Here is a 6,000-nt window from a genome sequence, read left to right as displayed (position 1 = left end):
AGTAGTTTGGTTAGCTAACATAAAAACAATAATAATAAAAGCTACAAACATAAAAATAATGAAGGTATTGCTGTTTTGTAAGTAACTTTAGTTTTGCTTTTAATAAAAGTTACTCTTTATGGGTTTATAATGGGAAAATTAATGTTTTTGTATTAAATGAGTGGATTTAGCATTGTCATAAATTTTAGCTTCAACCATTTGTTATCAAATGATAATTAAGTAGATGTTGAAAAACTCATTTAGCCATCTGTTCAGCAGATCAGAGATGCTTGATGTGTGTGGGTTTAATCTGAAAATACTCTGCTGACCCCTGCTGCTCATCTGTGCCGCTGCACTTTTATAAAGACTTTTATATTCTTGTGTTGTGCTGTTTTGAATCGTATTCAAATTTTACTACGTTGTATTATAATTATATTAATAAAAGTAGAGGACATTAAGAATATTTTATTCAGCATTTAAAATACTAATGCATTAGCTAAAATGAACTAACAATGAACAATGTATTTTGTACAGCATTAAACTTAATTGTTAGGTAAATACTAATACACCTGTTTATTGTTCATTCACGTAAGTTTATTGTGCATTTGCTAATGTTAACATATAAAACATTATGTTAAATAGGCTATGCATCAGGAAATATTACAAAAAAATGCCATTAATAAGCTTAATACATTCATGTTCATGTTAATGTAGACAATCATTTTAACATAAGGTCCATGCAAAATGTTTCTTTATAAATATATAATACATTACAAAAAAGACACATATTAAAACTTGGACTTTAGATGATGCTGATGTGTATAAATGCATTGCTTTTAACCCTCATAAAGATGACACTCTGGGGGTGCTCCGACCAATGCTGATATCCACTAAAAATACGTGGCCGATCACTATTCTGAATCGGACAGCTGATCTTATTCACAGCTATTTCATGTACTACGGCTTTTGATCTGGCTTTTGGATGTAACGGGATTTTACCGTAATTCATTGAGAAGCATAGCAGCATCCGTACTACAGAGTGGCAATTTTAACATGATATAATAAATTATCTGTTGTTTTAAACTAGAACTTCACATAAGTACTCTAGGTACACCAAAGACGTATTTTACATCTTTGAAAAAAAGGCTTGTGAAATGTCCCCTTTAATTCACTAAAAATCAAGCAGCATTCTGCATTCAGGCCACTAGGTGGCAGTATACGCCCAAAACTATAGTCATACTATATATTTGCCAGCGCAACATAAACAAGCCTTTAGTTTAGATAAAACAATCATTTATATTAAACTGTTATGTTTGATATTATTGTTTTTAATCTTTTGTAAATATTTATTTTCGAATAATTCAACGAATGTGAGTCAATTATTCTGCGTATACCACGGTTACCACATAAAATTGTGCGGATGTTTTATTTTAAGACATTTGACAGGTTTTGTCTTTAAAATGCTATTGTTAGCAGGACTAATTTCTTACACATCTTAAGGCCTCCGTGTTTGCAGGAATGGGAACAAGATGGCCTATCAAAATTTCTATATTATTTTTTTCTTCAGTATTTATTTATAATTTGATCCAGTTTTATATCATCAGTGTTTATTTACAGTATCCATTTTCTTCTCTTTTGAATTATTATTTTTTTGATTCTTTTAAATGTATTTCTGTCGCTGCCTATGCTTTATTTGTTAAAATTAAATAAATGTGTAATTCCGTTAAACTTGGCGTAGTGATATGAAACTGTAATGCGGTCGACAGAGCTGGAACTACTTCATAGGTGTGCGTTGACTGAAAAATAATGCACAACTGTAAAATGTTTCTCAGCCAATAAGAATGAACCATTTAACGGCACTTCGCGCTTACTCACTTAATATGACTGTTATATCGTTGAACAAAGAAAATATCGGAATAAACATTTAAAATAGTATAAAGCACTGACTTACCTCAGCAAGTATTCAAATCGAGTCATACGCCTGCAGGTAGAACTGCGCAACTGCGCATGTGCAGTCATAACAAGCGGAGCCAAATAAATCGGTTAAGCGTTCTGGGGCAAAAAGTTTGCTTAGTAAAACTAAGTTAAATTAACTTATAAGTCAAAGATACTTTAGGCTATAGGCCAAATATACCTTTCTGTTTGTATAAGTCCTACACTTTGTGTAGTGTAAGCTTTAAGTATATTTCTGAGAAGTACTGTAGAAATATTACAAATATTTTTCTTTGTGTAACTGTTACACTTTTAAGAATGAAGCGGAGTCCATTCCAATGCAACACATTTAATTCTGTAAAAATACAGGAAAAAACACATTTAATAAGGAGCACTCCCCGTCTCACGTGTACTGAAGCTCATGCACTGATACTAACACACTGCTTCTATGAGCCTCATTGAGTGATTCAGTCATGTGTCTGTGAGAGCGCCCCCTGCTGACAAGCCTGAGTTCAGCAAGAGCAACTACATTTAGAACAGTGCAAAATCACCATACAGCATGTCACAAACCTGAAACTGTTCACACACAGAGATTATAACAAGTTTAAAATGTAAAGAGGGGGGGCAATAAGAACCTGCCTAATTTAAACACTCAGGGCTACACTCTCCCCCACAAAATTAAATGTCTCCTGACATTTCTGTAAATAAGTGCAATTTTAGAACACTTTAGCCATCCAAGGCCTCCAGTAATCCCTAGTCTGTGTTACCTGAATTTCTGTTACATTACAGTTTCTTTGAACCAAAGACGGCTGACCCAGTGTATCATAGCTCAGTACAACAGGTTGACGTTTTAGTCTTTGGGGTCGTTGTATTACAGTCTCTCTGTTTCCTTGCATTTGGACCAGAGGGTTTACCTCTAAATCACCTTTCTCAGGCCTATTAAAGCTCAAATCAGGTCTCTGAGACTGTAGTGGCACATCCTCTTCGCTTTGTAGTGGCACATCCTCTTCGCTTTGTAGTGGCACATCCTCTTCGCTTTGTAGTGGCACATCCTCTTCGTGATGCTGTACATGCTGCTGAGGCTGGAAGGGCTCTGCCATTGGATTCAACAAACTCTGTTTCTGCTGCTCCTTCCTGTTATATCTCAGATGTCCACGGTAAGTGCCACTGTATTCATCACTGGAAGTGTCACTTTGTTCTGGCAGTTGTTGTTGCTGACGTCGTGGTCTGGCTCTTTCTTTTGGGGAGCTCAGGGAGTCTTTCGGTGACTGAAGAGTCTCGGCTGGTGGCTGTTCAAGGGGTAGGGAGTCACAGGGCAGCAAAAGATTTCTATGCACAACCCTGTCTCTTCCTCTTCCGTTCTCTGGACTGATCTCATACACCGGGCTGCCATCAGCTTTTCTCTCTTTCACCTTATAAACCTGGTCTTCCCAGTAAGACTGGATCTTTCCTGGGCCCCCCCTAGGGGTGAGGTTCCTGAGGAGAACTCTGTCGCCTGGGTGAAGGTCTCTTCCCTGTATCTTCCTGTCATAGAAAGCTTTTCCTCGAGCAGCTCCCTTTGAGGCAGTTTTGGCTGCAATTTGATATGCCTCTTGCATCCTTTTCCTCCAGTGACTTACATAGGCATCATAAGTATCATGGGACTCATCTTTTCCAAGACTGAATAACAGGTCTATAGGCAGGCGAGGGGAACGTCCAAAGATGAGGTAATATGGTGTGTATCCCGTGGCCTCATTCTTTGTGCAGTTGTACGCGTGGACAACTTTTGCCAGAGATTCTTTCCAGTCTTCCTTCTCCTTGTCCTCCAGGGTACGCAGCATTGACAACAGGGTGCGGTTGAACCGCTCCACCTGCCCATTACCCTGGGGGTGGTATGGTGTTGTGTGGGAGCCCTGGATGCCAGAGAGTTTCTTTAAGCTGGCCATCAATCTGTTTTCAAATTCTTTGCCCATATCGTGATGCAATCTGCTTGGGAAGCCGAACTTGAGTGCAAAGTCATTGAAGAGCTTGTCTGCTACAGTTTTCGCCGACTTATTCCTCGTTGCGTATGCTTGGGCAAACCTTGTGAAGTGGTCCATGACCACTAATATGTACTCGTATCCATGCTTGCATTTCTCCAAATGCAGGAAGTCTATCGAGACAAGCTGGAATGGGTAAGTGGTCTGGATCGGTACCAGTGGTGCACAGGTTTGCCTACTTGGCTTCTTCTTCTTAAGGCATTCACACACTCTTGTTACAAAATGTTCGACATCCTTACTCATCTGTGGCCAGTAGAACCGATCTCGAATCAAGTCAAGAGTCCTTTCCACACCCAAGTGGCCCATGTCCTGATGCAGCTCTTTGAAGACCAGCGGATGGTAGGTTTTGGGAAGCAACAACTGTTCTCTATGGGTGGTTCTACGGCGCAGAACACCATCTTGGCCCACATGAATCTTCTGCCACTGTTTCATGAGTATAGCAACCTCAGGTTTTTCAGCTTTCATCTCTGTTCTGCTTGGCCTCTGGTTCTGTGACTTGTACTTAAGTACTCTTGACAGGATTTCATCGTTTCCCTGAGCCTTGCGAATTTGATCCAGCGTGAGGGGTTGGCTGGTCTCACTTTCTGCCACCAGGCTCAAAGCACCGACCTGGATCAACCCAACACCCTGACTAGAGTTCCTTCTCTCTACAGTAATCCCCTCCAGGGATGCCCTGGTTACTTCTTGACTAGTCTCTGCCGTACAGCTGTGCATGTACTCTTCAATATCCAGCGGCATCCGTGACAATCCATCTGCATCGGAGTTGTTCTTGCCGGGGCGGTATCGTATTGTGAAGTTGTAATCAGCCAGCTCGGCTACCCATCTGTGTCCTGTGGCATTGAGTCTGGCAGTGGTTAGGACATATGTCAGTGGGTTGTTGTCCGTGTACACTATGAACGATGGAGCATGATACAAGTAGTCACGGAACCGTTCACAGATGGCCCACTTCAACGCCAAAAACTCAAGTTTTCCCGAGTGAAGATGGTACCTCTTCTCTGTTGGACTTAGGGTCCGGGAGCCATAAGCTATCACTCTCATTTTCCCTTGCTGTCGCTGATACAACACCGCGCCCAGACCAATTTGGGATGCGTCACAGTGTAAAACAAAAGGCTGGGTGAAGTCTGGATATCCAAGAACAGGGGGCTTCATCAGGGCATCAATTAGCTGATTTAACACCTCCTGGTGAGAGCTGGTCCACTGTACAGGCATGCGTGATGGTAAGTGACCTTTGTTCTTCTTCACTGCTTTCCTTGGCTTCTTCTCAGTTGAGTCTAATTGGTGATTTTCAGAGTTCTGTACAGTGAGTAGGTGGTACAACGGGTATGCCACACGGGAGAAGTTGGGGATGAAGGGTCTGTAATAGGAGAGGAACCCCAGCATTTGACGTACATCACCAATGGTGGTAGGTATCTTCTCTTTTAGAGCCATTACTGGAGCCATCTCTGCAGGATCCATTGTGTAACCGTCTCCAGTCACCAACTTGCCCAGAAATCTCACACTTGACTTAAACAGTTCACATTTCTTAGGGGTCAACTTTACACCATGTTCCTTATACCGTTGGAGGACAAGACGGATATGTTCCAGATGATCCTCAAAGTTGCTACTGTGGACGAGGTTGTCATCCAGGTATGGGAGGCAGATGGTGTCTCTTAGGCCAGCCAAACAGTGTTCCATGCTCCTTTGAAACTCGGCAGGTGCCGAACTAAGACCAAAGGGTATGCGTACCCATTCATAGAGTCCCCAGGGTGTGATGAAAGCTGTAAGAGGGCGGCTCTCTTCATCCAGGACACCCTGGTGGTACGCTTTGCCCTGATCTAAGACTGAAAACCACGAGCTTCCACCAAGTGCATCTAACATATCCTGAATCCTCGGTATCGGATGGCGGTCGGGGACAGACTTACGGTTAAGCTCTCTGAAGTCAACACAGAGGCGGAGGGTTCCGTCCTTCTTGCGGACACATACTACAGGCGATGAATAAGGGGATCGTGAAGGTGTGATCCACCCTTTACTCAACAGGTCTTGCAGGTATTCTTTAACTTCGTTGTGAAGAGGCTTTGGGACGGACATGTAG

The sequence above is a fragment of the Misgurnus anguillicaudatus genome, unplaced genomic scaffold, assembly GCF_027580225.2.
Source record: "Misgurnus anguillicaudatus unplaced genomic scaffold, ASM2758022v2 HiC_scaffold_27, whole genome shotgun sequence".
NCBI lineage: Eukaryota > Metazoa > Chordata > Actinopteri > Cypriniformes > Cobitidae > Misgurnus > Misgurnus anguillicaudatus.
The sequence above is the reverse complement of the archived record's forward strand: the minus strand, read 5'-3'. Positions refer to the sequence as shown.